We start from the raw sequence: 16,467 nt of genomic DNA on the forward strand, positions 1-16,467 counted from the left end.
AGGGAGCAGGGTGGGGAATCGGGGCTCAGAGGGAGCAGGATGGGGAATCGGGGCGCAGAGGGAGCAGGGTGGGGAATCGGGGCTCAGAGGGAGCAGGATGGGGAATCGGGGCACAGAGGGAGCAGGACGGGGAATCGGGGCACAGAGGGAGCAGGATGGGGAATCGGGGCGCAGAGGGAGCAGGATGGGGAATCGGGGCGCAGAGGGAGCAGGATGGGGAATCGGGGCGCAGAGGGAGCAGGGTGGGGAATCGGGGCTCAGAGGGAGCAGGACGGGGAATCGGGGCGCAGAGGGAGCAGGGTGGGGAATCGGGGCTCAGAGGGAGCAGGGTGGGGAATCGGGGCGCAGAGGGAGCAGGGTGGGGAATCGGGGCTCAGAGGGAGCAGGACGGGGAATCGGGGCGCAGAGGGAGCAGGACGGGGAATCGGGGCGCAGAGGGAGCAGGGTGGGGAATCGGGGCTCAGAGGGAGCAGGATGGGGAAACGGGGCGCAGAGGGAGCAGGACGGGGAATCGGGGCGCAGAGGGAGCAGGACGGGGAATCGGGGCGCAGAGGGACTGAACAGGCCCGACCTGCCGTCAGAGACTTTTAGTGTCCGAGTGTCCCGCCCGCAGCCCACGTCTGCGTCCGCGAGAACCGAGAGCCATTGCCCAGGGCCTGGGCCTTCGGAGACGCGTTAGCGGGCAGACGTGCCTTTGGTCCGCGGTGAGCGGAGGCCGTGTCAGATCGCCGGCTTTGCGGCGGAAGCCTTTCGTCGCTAATGGAATTTAAATGCAGGTGTGTGCAAGCGTGTGGACCGCGTGTTGCCATGGTGACTGTGCGAGAAACTGCCTCCCGTGTGACGCGTGAGATGGTCGCACCGTCTCGGCTCACTCGTCTTCAAACACGCGCTAAAAATAAACCGTTTTGGAAAACGTCTCTCCCGTGCAGTGGCCGCCGTTCCAAGGGACTGAGGCCTTTGTCCGGGGGCGTCCCTGCCCCGCCACGGAACAAGGCGCGCACGCGACGAGGCCCGAGGCAGAGGCCGCGACACAAAGCTCCCGCCTCCCGTCCCCAGCGGACCCCGGGATGGCGCCTGAGGCATCAGCGGGCATCTTCCTCTGTCAAAGCCCCACAGGGCCAGGCGGACCCGGCCCAGCTGTCGGGCGACACTGGGCGCTGCGGTCACGGGCGTCCCACGAGAAACCCGGTGTGAGGTGCGCGGGACGGTGCCCGGGACGTGAGTCTGTACGTGAAGTGAGTGAAAGGAAAGTAGGAAACGGGACAGGGAGCCCTTGGCTGCACCGGGGTCGACTCCGGGAACCCGGAGACGTGGAAAGAAAGCATCTGTCCGTCTCCTCCCTGAGCCTAAAAGGGCTTCAGAGAAAAGCACTTTATAAATTCCAAGGCATCGCCCAGGCGAGCCAAGGGTTCCTCTGGAAGTCTGGTCATTATGGCTCCAAGTCCACGTGCCCCCAGCGACGGTGACCACGGACAACCAGCCGCAGCGGCTTCCTGAGGGCGGCGCGTGGAGAACCCCGAAGGTGGGAGGCAGCCCAGGTGGCGGTGGGGTTGGCACAGTGAGGACGTGGGCACCTCGGGCTCATGCAGTCTCCCCAGCTGAGCTGCCCAAAGAAGCAGGGGCCCGAGGAGCTGCCCCTGCCACCCGGGTTGCCACCCGCCAGTGCCCGGGCTCTCGGGGATGACCAGCAACCCTGCTGCCACCTGGCACCCCTGTGACTGGTTCGTGCCCCCGTGTGGGGGAAGTGGGTGCCGGCCCCCGCACCCCGGCGGGCACACGGAGGGGATGGAGCCCCGCTCAGGAGAAACAGCAGCTGTTTAACTCAGCGGATTGTAGACGGGAGCCACCGTTTCCTTTAGCTCTTGTTTTACCCCCGAGACCGTCATTTAGAAAATGCTGCCCGATGCCCAGCCGGCGTGGCTCCGTGGTTGAGGGTCACCCCGCGCAGCAGGGGGTCACAGGTTCGACTCCCGGTCGGGGCGCAGGCCCAGGCTGCCGGCTTGATCCCCAGTCGGGGGCCTGCGGGAGGCAGCCGGTCAGTGACTCTCATCACTGATGTTTCTCTCTCTCCCTCTCCCTTCCTCTCTCTGAAATCAATAAAAATATATTTTTTTTAAAAAAGAAAGAAAATGCTGGGCTGAACTGGAGAAGTGGGTGCTCGAAGTCAAGCTGGCGTCTGTAAAAGAGACTTTACAAAGCATCCTATCGCTTGAGAGACACGAGGCCAAGCACCGCGCGTGGTGCCTCGGGGCAGGTTTCTGTTTCTCGGGACCTGCGTGTCCGTCTGTGAAACAACGTGCGGAACCGCGGCCGCGGCAGACAGGCCAGGACGGGGCGGGGGCTCCGCGACCACCGGCTCTTCCAAGCGAAAGGAGCCGGGGGGCGGCCACGCTCTCCCCTCGCAGTGACAGCCCCCAGCCCCGGCTCAGGATGAGCAAAGCGCTTCCTGCCTCTGGGCTCACCGGAGGCCGATGTCAACACGGCGTGATTGTGACACGGGGCAGGCACAAGGCAGATGTCACACGGGAAGTCCGCTGGGTTTGGGTGTATGATTTCGCTGATGGGGTCCTTCAGGCTGCGTTGTACCTGGAGATGGCTCGTCAGTTAATGAATTGACTTCTTTTCATGCAAATTGTCACTAAATGTCACCAAATGTCACTTTCCACGGGTGGAATGACCTAAGATACCAGAGTGATCCGTGGTACTAAACCCAAGACATTTATAAATATCATCACCTCTAATTAGTTATTTTAATACTTCTAGGAGGAGCCGAGCCTTAATGAATTCATTTCTCGACGTGTAATTATGTTAGTAGTTTAGATTTCTTTGCAAATTATGAAAAACCATGAAGAAGAAATAAAATCACCTGTGATCCTAGAACTTAACGAAAAGCCTGGGGAATTTTTTTTCCTGTAAATCTTGTCCATTTGGGATTGGAAGTGGGAACAGCCGAATGTGCTAAAACTGGGGGTCGACTTTTTTTCTGACATTGATGTTTGTTTTTTCTCGTTTCCCCTAAATAAAGTTTAAAAGTCTGACCTCAATCAGAGGATTTTCCTGGCTCAAAATCTGCCTCTGAAACTTAACTGGTTTCTACTCAGACTTGGAGACACCAGCCGACGGCCACAGTAACATGAGAAAGACGCAGAATTTCCCCCTTTTGTGATGATCCGAAGACAAAATTAAAAGTCTCAGGGGTTGCAGGTGACTCCTGGTCAGCCTCAGGCACCTCCTGCTGACTCCCGTCTGGAGCCTCCCCTGGGTCCCCCCGTCCCCTGGAGAGTCCCCCACACCCTGTGGCCCTCTGCCGCCCCAACACGCTTGTCCTCACCGCCAGACGCCTTCGTGGCCTTGTTCACGTGTCCAGGGTCTCCGAGGGGGAGGCCTCTTCCTCCCGCCACCCCGGCCCGGGGCCCGTCGCAGCGAGTCACAGCGAGTCGCGCAGCGTGAGGGACGCGGAGCCTGGCTGGGACCCGAACGAGCAGCTTTGGGGCGGCCTGTCCCCCAAAACAGACTGAAAACCGGGGCTCTGTTTTATTCCCTGTACTTGACCCACTTTCTAATGTCACTTGTCACCTTCCCATTGTCAACGCCATCAGAAAACAAAACACATCTCTGAACCCCGTTTCCTGGGCTCAGGACTCAGGCTGAGGAGGGGAGCGATGGAAACGAGAAACCCGAGAATCGGCCTCGTTCAAGGGCTAACGGCCCAGAGGGTCACCTTGGCCCAGGGTCACCTCGGTCAGGAAGGAGAGTCCAGCTCACGTTCCAGCTTCAGAAACCTCACCCGACCCTGGCCGGTGTGGCTCAGTTTGTCGGGCATCATCCTGGGCACCGAAAGGTTGGTGATTTGACCCTGGTCAGGGCACGTGCCTGGGTTTCGGGCTCAGTCCCCAGCAGGGGGCTGCAGGAAGCGGCTGATCAATGCTTCTCTCTCACATCAACGCTCCCCTCTCTCTAAAAATCAATAAAAAATATTTTTAAAAAACTATCATCTGAGAGCTGGTTTTGGGACTCAGCCAGGGGCTGTGTGTGACCGAGGAGCCCTGGGCAGGGCCCCGACTCCCCGAGGACTCGCACAAGGAAGCCGGGGCAGGTGCACATTGGCCCAGCATTTGCCGAGCGGCCGCCAGGTTCCAGGCGTATCAGCAGTTTTACCTTCCAAGGTTCTTTCCAAGGATTCATTTAAGCCACTGAGTTATCTTATTTGCATATCAAAGTATTTTGCAAAAGAACAGATTGTTTCACAAATTATTAAGAATTAAAATACCATCAAAACACACCCACACAAATACACCCCCCACGATGTCAGGCAGGCAGCCAGCACGCATGTGTCAGGCACATCCTGTATCGTCACGGTCTGGGCCCAGGCCTCAGAGCTCCTGGCACCGCCCGGGAGTCCACAGCCCGCAGGACTCACAGGCCCACGGTGGGGGCTAAGGAGCCGACCACAGGACTGTCCACACCTTCCCGAGGCCAGCGACGCGGGACCGTTAGGAAGCTGCCAAATACGCAGAGCCCAGGAGTGTTTTCGTTTAGTATGAACCAGGTGCAGTCTCATGTGTTCACATAAACTAAAGACCCCTGACCGGGACCACCGTACCTGCCACGCCTGCCGTGACACTCGCCCAGAGTCGCCGAGGCCACAGCTCCGCCAGTTCAGACAGCATTATGCCCCCTGGGCCCGTAGGAGCTGAAGAAACAGAGCACCCGGAAAACCACCTTATAAAACTCCTGATCTATAACGTTGCCCTTCCAGCCACACAGCTGCTAGAAATACCATCAGAAATCGACCTGCCTCTCAGCTGATCCATCTTAGGCCTAATTCCTAAAAAGGCTCCCGACGGGACCCTGAACTCCGCAGCAGGAGGCTGGGGCAGCTGGCCAGCTACCTGCGGCCACCTGGGGTCCCCTGTGGGAGGGAGGGCTCAGCAGGGCCCCCCACATCCAGCCTCATCGCTCTGACGTCTCTTTGCCCGTCTGTAACTTCTTGTGAAAGCATCTAATAGGGTTTTTAAAAGAACACTGCACATCGACTTAAACACAGGGTGTCCCAGAACATGTACGCACACTCCAACAGCTGATAACTCGATTTTCACCCCATTTCAGGTTTAATCGATTGGAAATATGGGCAAAGCCAGACTAAGCTTTGAACAAAGAAAATGTATCCTAAAGGGCCGCTAGACATTTTTGCAGGGACACGTAAAAGATAAAGTTTACGATATAAAACCGGCAACAACTGATGACTTGAGGGCAAAACAAAACAATTCCTGATGTTGGCGAGTCCACTGCTTCGCGTTATCAGCAGGGCCTGGACCAGAACCGTCATCCGTTTGAAAACAGGGGTTCATAGAAAAAATTACTTACGTAGATCCTTTTAAATTTTGAAATTGAGCTGGATGTTCACAAACACTGACTTCATAAGCAGTCAAAGTGCGTGTACAGTTTGGGGGGGCCCCCTGTGTGCGATCTCCCCCACGGCCCACAAACGCAGAGTGAAGCTCCGAGTCCGGGGGGAAGCAGGGCGCCCGTCCCTGGCACCAGGCGGACCCCTGCTGTGCACGGGCCTCGTTACAGGACCCGCGGGGGAACCTCAGGGACACAGGCCGATGGTTACCCCGCACCGCGCGGGCCCCACCCCCCCGAAGCACCCGCAGCCGCCCGCGGGGTCGGACACCGAGGAAACGGAGAGAAGACCTTACACCTAACATTTCGTGTAAAAACCTAAGTCACACTCACGCCGCGGAAAATAACCCCAGGGGCTGTTTCCTACCTCGGCAGGCGTGGCCGCCCCTCTCGTCTCCTGCGAGGCAGAGTCACACTTGCCCTGTGGGAGCAGAAAGCGGAGAGAATCCGTGAGTCACGCACGTCAGAGCAGCGAGCAGCGTGGAATCGGGGGGGGGCGACGCGGGCGCTCACCAGGCCGGGGAGCTTTCTGTTTCTGAACATTAACCTCCACATGGTTTGGGATGATCTGTGGAGTGTCCCTCGCCCTCAGGAGGCCTCTAGCAAGCGCCCGAAGAAGGGAACTTGCAGGCTTTTGTGCAACGTTTACTTTCAGCCAAAGGAAGTGATGGTGTCCCCATCACTAACCTCAGAACTCAACCCCCAAAAGGCCGCTTGTCTAACCCCTGTGCACAGCTGCACTGCAGCCGCGGGTGTCACCGGTGGGGCCGGGCCCGTCCCAGGGGGCTTCCGGGCTCCCCGTTCGCACAGGACGTTCATCCAGCTTCAGGGGAGCAGAGGCTTCTCACCCAGCAACACACCACGTGCACCTAATTCACACTCTCGCCCGGGGCACCCGCAGGGTTCAGGCCCGGGGCCCAGCGCCAGACGCCGGGCGAGTCACCCCACCACCGGCCTGTGCCCCGTCTGCTGCGTCGCGTGAGGCACAACTTGCCCGGGGGCAGCTGGGAGAAAGGCGCTGGGATGTTTGGGGGCCCAGCATGCAGTAGCAAACTGGGGACCCCCAAGATGCCTCGCCCCTCTCTGGGGGCACTGGCATCCGTTTCTCGTCTGTGGTCCTATCTCATGGGACCCCCGAGGTGCCTGCATGGACCTAACTGTCCTTGTTTCCCACTAGGTGGCCGCCTCTGGCCGCTGAGGGAGAGACAGCAACCGGGAGCCGGCAGGTGGCACCGTTGCACACAGGACCGAGGACCCGCTCCGGGGCGCTGGCCCCCCGATCCCACTTCCTATGAGTAACTAGGCCACAAATCAACTGCACATCCTGTCCTTTTGAAACCGTTTAGAAATTAGCAAAATAGTTTAAGACGTTGGGCTTCTCCAGACTCTTCTCTGCCGCGTTGATTCTTTACATGTCTTTGGGTGGTGGGGCTTCGGCACAGGCCCCCCAACACACACACTGGGGGGCCCACAGCCCCGCCGCTGGCGGCTTTGGAGTCTGAGTCCACAGGCCCCCCAGTCCCGGCTCAGGGCAGGGGGCCCCTCCCAGCCTGCACCGAGTTCACCACCAGAGGGCAGCAGAGGACGCAGCCTGAGGCCCCCCCCCCCCCCCAGGACCGTCACCTGCAGCAGCAGCCAGGCCTCTGTCCCGCGAGAAAGTGCTGATTCCGTGTGGCCCAGGCTGTAAGGAAGGGCCGCCTGCTTCCCACACCGCCCTCCCTCCCGGGCCTCCTCTCCCTCCCCCTGGGACCCGGCCCCACGGCCTGGGAGCGCTCCTGGAGCTTTAGGCGCCGGGGTGAGCAGGTGACGCTACTTTATCAGCCGAGGAAGCCGCCCGCCCGCGGCTGGCCCCGCGTCCGCCAGACCAAGAGGGAGGGCGACCGGGCTCAGCGGCGGCCGGGCCACGGCCAGAAATGGGGTGTCCCGAAGGCAGCCTCCACTGTGCCCAAGCCCTGGTTCTATGGGTCGTGTGTGTCACTTTTGGGGGAGCCGCCTGACTTCCCTCCGCAGCCCACAGCGTGCGAGGGCCGGGGCCCCGTCTCGGTCAGAGCCGGCTCTCCTCCCGTCATCACCATCACCGTTCCCACCGGGCCCGGGGCCCTCACCGTGGTTCTGCTCCCCTAGTGCTCGGTGGTGCTCAGCGGCCGCGTGGGGTGGTTGGCGTTTGAATCGCTTCTTTGGAGAAATGTCTATACAAGTCTTCGGTCCTTGTAAAAGTTGGGTTGTTTGCCCTGGTGTCGTTCGGGACGCGTCGGGTGCAGGGAGTCGGTCCAGAGCTGCGCGTTTTGGAGGGTGACACAAGCAGGGGAGAGTCGCCGGGCGATGCGACGGCCGCTTAAGGAGATTAAATTTTATTCATCTTTTTAAAATAAGAGTCAAGACTTGGTCTTCCACCTGACTGCTTGGACGTTTCTTTGGTGTTGGTAAGGTCATGGTCTGCTAAGGAACCTGACATATATAGTAAATGCTTTTTTTCCCCTTTTCTGTTCCTTTTGGATGCTGGTGCTAAACCTCCAAGTGTCGTGATTTAAAAAGAAATTTTATGCCCTGCTTATTTATGTCTAGGATGAGGGGAGGATAACAGTTTTTGCTTTCTTATTTGACTCTCTTTGAAAATGTGCAGCATGAAGTTCATCAAAAATAAAATTTTTACCCTTGAAAGGAAAATAAATAAATAAATAAATAAATAAATAATAAATGTCATAATTACTTTTTTTTTTAATCCCCACCGGAGGATGTGTTTTTACTGATTTTTAGAGAGAAAGAGAAACAGCGGTGTGAGAGAGAAGCGCTGGCTGGGTGCCTCCCGCACGGCCCCGATGGGGAGGGAACCCCACACCCCCAGGGGGAGAACCCTTTGAAATGTCTGTGCCTCCGGGGCTCTCACAGCCAAGGGGCTGATCCTCTAGCAGGTCTGGCCGTTCTCCACTCTTGGTTCCCAGCAAATTTGCAGGAGCATCTATTCAAATTGTCAGCCGACGTGGCTTTAAAAATAACTACCACGAGGTGATTTTTGGCAGACAGCTTGAAAGGAGCTCAAACACATCGTGACATTATTTCAACAAATCTCTTTCCATTTCCACCTTTTATTCCTGTTTATGTGAGCAAGTTACTTCAGCTCAGCTCGTGAGAACAGAAACTAGAGAAAGTTCTGGTGCTGGGCCCCCCACACCTGCATCCCCGCCTCGCCCTGGGGAGGGCGGCCCCCTCCGTCCCGGGCTCTGGATGTCCAGTTATTTCACTTGTTACACTGAAGAGTGATCGACGTTTAAAAATATTTTATTTTACTCAATTTTATGCCAATAATATTATTATAATAATTCAAAAGAAAGTTAACAGTTTTGCGGTTACAGAGAATTCAATTTAAAAATCCATTTCAATTTATGAGATTTTTACTGCAAGAATATAAGGGGAGGAAGAAAATACTGTTTATCAAATACCCATACGCCTGACGCTCGGTAATATTCTGAGGAGGTGGGATGGAAACAGGAATTTAAGGAGTGAGGGCCCCACAATGTCCTCTCGCCCCGAGAACAGCATTTTCCTGTAACATTTAAAAAGATGACGCTGGGTGATCAAGTCATGATGGCGTTTAGATTCCAGAGGAAATATCTGTAAGTGATGCAACAGTTTTACCTGGAAATGCCAACATTTTCCTAATGCCAGAGGACACCCCTTTGTAACTAAACGCTGACTTTTAGGCGACACCTGAAAGGCCTCGTCTGGGGTCCCCTCGCCCTGAGCCCAGCCGGCGGCCTGCAGGCGGGTGGGAGGGTCACCTCCCCGGCGGGCGCTTGTTTGGGTCCTTGCAGCTCTGGCGGCTCCGATGGAATGAACTCATTTAAATCCTGGAAATCGACCCCTTCAGTTAGGCCAGCTCCTCCAGAGTTCTAGACAAATATTTTGAGTCAATGAGTCATTTGAGTCCCCAGGGAGAGGACACGGGTGCAATTAGCCGACCCAGGAACACGGCTGGAGAGATCGCCACGGTTTAGGGCAGGGTGGAGGCAAAACCGGCACCCCGAAGGTCAAGGTTGTGGGCACAGTCCCTGTCCACGAGCTGTCCCCGCCACATCCGAGAGCTGGGCCTGGTGACAGTTTTTAAAAAGAAAACAGCGCGGGAGGGGAACACGAGCCGTGAGAACGAGCCACCAGCCACATATCCTCGTACGTGTCTGTGTGGTTGGCATTTACCTGGGATAATTCCAAATCCCCTCGCCCTTCACCCAACTTGCCCCAGGAAAAGTATTTTATTTTGTAAGAAAAACTGGAAACATGTGCCTCCGGTTTGTCCTGTGATTGCAGAGAATGTTCTTAATGTAAAAAACCTGAAACAGGATCCCTCCTTTCAGCTTCTAAAGTGGAAAGAATCGGGAAGCACCGGCGCTTCTCTACAAAGGGTGGGAGAAATGCACCGTTTTCGGCAGAACAGAAAGGAGGGCGAGACGGAGAGTCTCGGGGCTCCGTGGACGCGAGTCGTGTGGAGGGAGAGACTGAGGAGACCATTGAAACCACGACGTCAGCACTTAGGCAAATCGTTTTGCTGAAAGTATCGTCCTCAATTTTGTAGTAATTTCATTGTGTCTGCTTTTTTTAAAAAAATTTAAAGCATTAAAAGGCTCTGATATGCCAGACGTGTTTGTTCTGCAAACAAAACACAGAACATAGTGTCCAGGGAGAAAAGAAATGGGGGGGGTAAAGGAAAGAGAAGGTTTATATGATTTTTAATGACTAATTTTATTCACCTTATTTTCAACTTTTAAACACTAAAACTATTTTATCTATTTAAAATGTCCTATATACGTATACTCTTACATAATTTTAAATCAGTGAGTATATTTCATTGCAAAGAATTAACATTTTGAGAAATCAAACTAGTCAAATTTATGTTTTTTACTTTAGTTGTATAAATGGTTTATAACTGATTAGAGGAAACCTATTTGGAGGAATAATTATTTAACTTATTTAATGGTCTTAAAGTTGCCATGATTTCAAAAAGCTTGTGGGGGATGAAATTTTTAAAAAATTTTTTTGAAACCCCTCCCTAGACAACAGCAAACACTAAAAGAGACGTGAATTACTTTTAATTGGTTGTGATTTTTTATTCTAATTTATTCATGTAAGAAAGATATTAGAGAAATAGACTATATAAAATAAGATTTTAAAGTAAGACCCAGGCTAGGATTTTGAAAGGTCTGTGTGCTCAAGTCAAATCTGACAACAGGTGACAGTGACCGTCCCACAGCAGTTCCGCTGCCGGCTGGGCGGCGCTGGGCTGGGCCATCCTCGGGCTCATTTGGTTTCAGGGCATCCCTCTGAATGAGCAACAGGGAACCCCACGTGCAGCTGGAGAAACTGAGTCACAGAGACCTGGACAGGCCCCATGGTCAGCCAGTGCCCCAGCCAATTCCCGGGACAATATTACATCAGAGTAAGTTCAGCCGGCGGCTCCAGGCTTGTCATTTATCAAGAAATAGAGAAAATTAGACAAGCCTCTTTATTAATAAAGACAAAATAGTTGGGATGTCACCATAATGTTACCTGCTCCTTAAATTAGAGCAGCTATTTTTAAAATAATAGTCTGCAATCGGGCGGGTGGTTTTGTCTCACTTATTCTCACTTACATCCCCTCAATAGGGGAACTGAGCTTGTCTCCCGGCCCTGAACTTTGTATAAACCGATTGGGGTCAGAGAAAAAAGACTGTCCGAAAACAGAGGCCAGGAATTATGGTGCCCTTTGACCCGTACCCCCCGAAAATCACAGGTGTTTGGGGAATGAAGCTTCTTCGGTGGCGTGGAGAAAGGGCTTTACACCCTCGGGTGCTACCTGGGCAGGTGACGACTTTCCCGGTTCCCCGTGGCCCTGATGCGACGCCGCTGGGGACGAAAGCACCGGGCAGCTGCCTTTCCAGGCGGACATGCCTCTGCCTGCGTGGACGCCCACCCCGGGCGGCACGTCACAGCCCCGCCCCGCCCCACCTCCCCTGGCCTGTCGGTGAGGGGCCCACCCAGCCAGGGGCCCCTGCCCCTCACCCCGGGCCCTGCCCCTCGCCCCGGCCCCTGCCCCTCGCCCCGGGCCCTGCCCCTCGCCCTGGCCCCTGCCCCTCGCCCCGGGCCCTGCCCCTCGCCCCGGGCCCTGCCCCTCACCCTGGCCCCTGCCCCTCACCCTGGGCCCTGCCCCTCGCCCTGGACCCCGCCTGCTGAAGGGTCTTGAGAGAGGGAGGGAGGGAGCCAGCGTGGGGGACAAGTCGCAGGTGAAAATCTGCTGAGATAAAAAGCTCCGCGGGAGGGCCGGGGGTCTGTAGGAGGGGCCAGGACGCTTGTGGCCCATCCTGGAACCTCAGCAGGAAGACCTGGGCCAGACTCAGCCGGTGGCTCAGTCCCCCTGAATGCGGGGGCTCGGGGACAGCACCCTGAATGCCTCCCGCAGTTCACCTGAGGACCTGAACGCTCCCATCCCCTGGCCGGGATTCTCTTAAATTAGGGCCCGGCCAGGACACCAGTGCCAAGGGCCGGCTGACTGGCAAGTGGGACTGGCATCAGGTGTGGGACAAGGCCCCAGGGCCCCACGGAGACTGCGCCTCCTCTGAGCTATCCAGTGCCCGGGAGGGAAACGCTGGGATGCACATGATTTAACATAAAACCTAGAAAACTGCCCCTTACATTTTCCGTAGCTGCGCTTCTAAGCCTTTTAAAAAATTCAAACAAAGAAACTCCCCTGGGAGGAGCAAATGGCTGGAAATTGCTTTGAGGAGGGAGGGCAGTTCCATGGGACGCTGCTGAGAAAGGCAGCTGACGGGCCTCTCAGTCGGTCCCCGTGGAACTAGGGACACACCGACGCCGCGTCCCTGGCATTTCCACTGGAAAGCTCTGGGTTCCGCTCCGACGTGTCACAAAGCTGTCCCGGGGCGGCCGTGACCAAGCGCCACACGCCGGGGGCCTAAAGCCGCCTGGATTCCCGGTCAGAGTCCCGGAGGCGAGAGGTCGGAACGCCCGGCGTGGGCAGGGCCGCGCCCGCTGACGCCCGTGGGGAGGCTCCTTCCTTGCCCCTCAGCTGCTGTGGCGGTGCCCGGGGGTTCCTTGGCCTGTAGCTGCGCCGCTCGGGCCGGGCGCCCACCGCCACGTGCCTTCTGGGCCTGCGTCTCTCCTCCGGTCCCATCGAATGAGGGACCCTCAGGACCTCAGCGAGGCCACATCTGCAAACTGTCTTTTTCCAAATAACATCCCGTTCTCCGGTCGTGGGGCTGGGACGACAGGGCATCTTCTGGGCGCGCTCAAGTCAACGCCTGTCATGTGGTAGAGAAGGTTCACTTTGACTTAAAGAAACCTCCTTGGGCGCTTTGGTTTCTTCTGAAGGAAGCATATGAAAATCGCAGCGGAACGTGGAGCCCGTTACGAGCGATAACTGACGAGGTTCTCACGTCCTTCCTCAGGCTCCTTTATGTTGGATGCTTTGTGCCTGAAAGAATAATCACGGCCGGCACCTTGCGTTTGTCGGGCATTAAATATTAACTGCTTGACCGACAGTTACTAACTCCATGTCACTGGTGTACACGTATTTTGCAATAATAAACCTATTTTAAGTTTACAAAGATATAAATGGTTTTATGCTTAAAACTTCTAACTGCACCAGGATCATTTTTTTTTTAATATGTTTTATTGATTTGAGAGAGAGGAAGGGAGAGGGAGAGAGAGAAATATCAATGATGAGAGTCATTGATCAGCTGCCTCCTGCACCCCCCAACTGGGGATCGAGCCCACAACCTGGGCATGTGCCCTGCCCGGGAATCGAACCTCGATCTCCTGGATCCTAGGTTGACGCTCAGCCGCTGAGCCAGGCTCAGCCGGGCACCAGGATCATTTTATTGGGACACCACATGGACGACACCACATTTTTTAAAAAAGATTGTAAAGCCAACTGTAATCAAGGACCTTTTTTTTTTTTTAAGGACCATTTTTAAATGCTGACTATATTAATCAGTAAAAACCAAATAGAAAATATTTTTTAAGTCTAACCTGAAAATCATACAAGCCAAGACAAGTGTCTTTCTCTTAAATCGCTCATTATGATTCAGAGAAGCTGAAGAATGCTCTCTTGGCAATCAGCGCTGACGCACCCCACAGATCCATTAGAGCCGGGGAGTCGCAGCCAGCGTTGCGGAGACGGCGTCCGGGCGTGACAGAGAAAAGGGAGCGCTAAGGAGATGCTGCTTCTTGTGCGAGGTCTATTAAAGAAATAGTGGCCAGAATCACCTTTATGGAGATGAAGCATGAGTTGAAAATTGTTCCGCAGTCACCACCCACATAGTCCAGGAAAGTCTTCATCTCCTCGCTTCCCCCCGACTGATGTGGGGGCCAGGGAGGCCCGTGGGGGCCCCGGGGACGTGGGGCTGCCAGGTCGACGGAGCCGAGCCCCGGGAGCCCAGCCCAGCTCACCAAAGCTTTGCTGGGTGCGATGTGGGGAAGATGAACATTCATTCTGTCAAACTGCTGATCTAGGAGGACAGCGTTGCTGCTTTTAGGCCGCTTTGGTTTCTAGTTGCTGACGTACAGGGACGGTTTCCAATTCAGACACTATTGAGGCCTAAATTCCAACAAGCAGGCTCTGCCAAAGTGGCACCATCCGCCCGACCTAAGGCCTGCAGGGATCCATGAGTGGAGGCAGGCGTCCGGGGCGCAAAGGGAGGCAGACGGCTCACTGAGGCCTGGCGTTGGCGGGAGGTCCCGTCCCCTCCTTCTCCCCAGGACGCAGGCCATGCGACTACGGGGACGGGCGTCCCAGGGAGGCAGTGGGCCTGCGGTGTGTCCACGGCATCAGAATTGGAGAGCAGGAGGCAATAGAGAGAGAAATGCAAAAGGACTGCTGGTGGGATACGTGGGGAATGACCACGGACGTGCGTAGCCGGTACCATGGACAGGGCCTCGCCTTCGCCTAGTTCCCTTAATTTTTCATCTACAAATAAAAGGACTGGATTCCAACCAAAGCGTAGCTCACACAGGGAAGCACCAAGCCCGGAGGGGCCTTCGGTCGGTTTAAAACACGATGCTGGTGGGGCCCCCGCCTCTTCTGGAGACGACAGAAAGGTGTTCGAGTGAAGACGGCCGAGACCCGCAGCTCCACTTACAAACCATGAGTACGGGGAACGGAGGACGGGAGACGTTCACTGGGGCTTTCAGACAAGGTTAAGAATTTCTCTCTGACCTGCACAGCAAACCCTGCCGCCCCCCACTGCCTTCGCAACCACACGGCCACGTCACAGGCCCCAGAGGCACGTGGCCTTTACTTTAACTAACCGTTGGCCTGACCTGAACCGGACGGTGGCCATACACCTTCCCCGTCGCTTCTCCTTTGAGGAAAATAAGTGGTAAGTGGATAGACAAGGACTCCGTCTGATTACGACGTGTTTTACGCGGGCCTCTTGTATGCGCCTCGCCACGGGAAATGTTCAAAACTTAGAGTCGAAATCTCTCTCAGAATCGAAATATCAAATGGCCAGGCAGGGAAAAAGCCAGCTTTTAACGCCATACCTGCTCCTATCCTGCCCTCCTCAGGCAGCTTCTTTAAAACCACCCACGAGGGGCTGCCCTGCCGAGCATCGGTCGCCGGCAGGCGCCTGGGAACACGGGACGGGTCGCCCAGGCCTCCCACGCGCACAGGTCCCCCGACGGCGCGAGTGACCGCAGGCCGCGGCTCCACACGGAGGACAGATCCTCGGTGTGTACAGAAATGGGCGACGCGTGAGTGAGTAAAGGGTGAAGGCGAAGAGAGAAAATGTGCTTTTCATTTTAATGGCGTCTAATGAAAGTCGCAATGCGGACTGAATGCCAGAGAGCACGGTCGTTCCTCCTGTCCCCGCCCCTCGGCAGCTTGACTTCAGCCCTGAATTTGAGGATGTTCCCAGGAGCTCAGGTCTCCCCCTGGGGACTCAGTCTGGCCCACGTCTCCGTGATCCGAGAGGGAACCGAGATCCACACGAGGGAGACAAGCAGCACACGCGTGTGCGCACTCACATGCACACACACGCACACCGGGAACCACAGGGAGGTCTACATGTAAAGGTAAAAACCTCCCGGCCAGTCATGAGGACGCCGGCAGAGCGGAGCATCGAGCTTCTGAACGTCTGCAAATACGCTGGATGAAAGCGGATACGCCAGGGTAGCCCTCACCGCGTTTATGCCCCGCGGGTATGAGTGAGGGTCATTTGTCCCCTGCTGTGGGTTACGTGGTTCGTCCCCCGCTCCTGTGGGTTACGTGGTTCGTCCCCCGCTCCTGTGGGTTGCGTGGTTCGTCCCCCGCTCCTGTGGGTTACGTGGTTCGTCCCCCGCTCCTGTGGGTTGTGTGGTTTGTTCCCTGCTCCTGTGGGTTACGTGGTTCGTCCCCCCGTTCCCGTGGGTTGCGTGGTTCGTCCCCCGCTCCTGTGGGTTGCGTGGTTTGTTCCCTGCTCCTGTGGGTTACGTGGTTCGTCCCCCCGTTCCCGTGGGTTGCGTGGTTCGTCCCCCGCTCCTGTGGGTTGCGTGGTTTGTTCCCTGCTCCTGTGGGTTACGTGGTTCGTCCCCCCGTTCCCGTGGGTTGCGTGGTTTGTCCCCTGCTCCTGTGGGTTACGTGGTTCGTCCCCCGCTCCTGTGGGTTACGTGGTTCGTCCCCCGCTCCTGTGGGTTACGTGGTTCGTCCCCCGCTCCTGTGGGTTGCGTGGTTTGTTCCCTGCTCCTGTGGGTTACGTGGTTCGTCCCCTGCTCCTGTGGGTTACGTGGTTCGTCCCCCACTCCTGTGGGTTGCGTGGTTTGTCCCCCGCTCCTGTGGGTTATGTGGTTTGTCCCCTGCTCCTGTGGGTTACCTGTAGGGATCTTTGCCCCTCTTTCTACAGGGCTAACCCAGATAACTGAACAAAACCTCTTCTTCTACTTGTCCCTAAGTTCTAAGTCCCCTCCGTCCTCGGCCTCTCCATACGCGGTTTATGCCTTTGCCGTCTGTAAAACCGCCAGTGCTTCCTGCACCTCTGGCCACCCGGCCCTCCCCACACCAACTCCTCACCATCCCGCGGACACCCCACTTCTCCTCAA

The sequence above is a fragment of the Miniopterus natalensis genome, chromosome 5 (assembly GCF_054644295.1).
Source record: "Miniopterus natalensis isolate mMinNat1 chromosome 5, mMinNat1.hap1, whole genome shotgun sequence".
Taxonomy (NCBI): Eukaryota; Metazoa; Chordata; class Mammalia; order Chiroptera; family Miniopteridae; genus Miniopterus; species Miniopterus natalensis.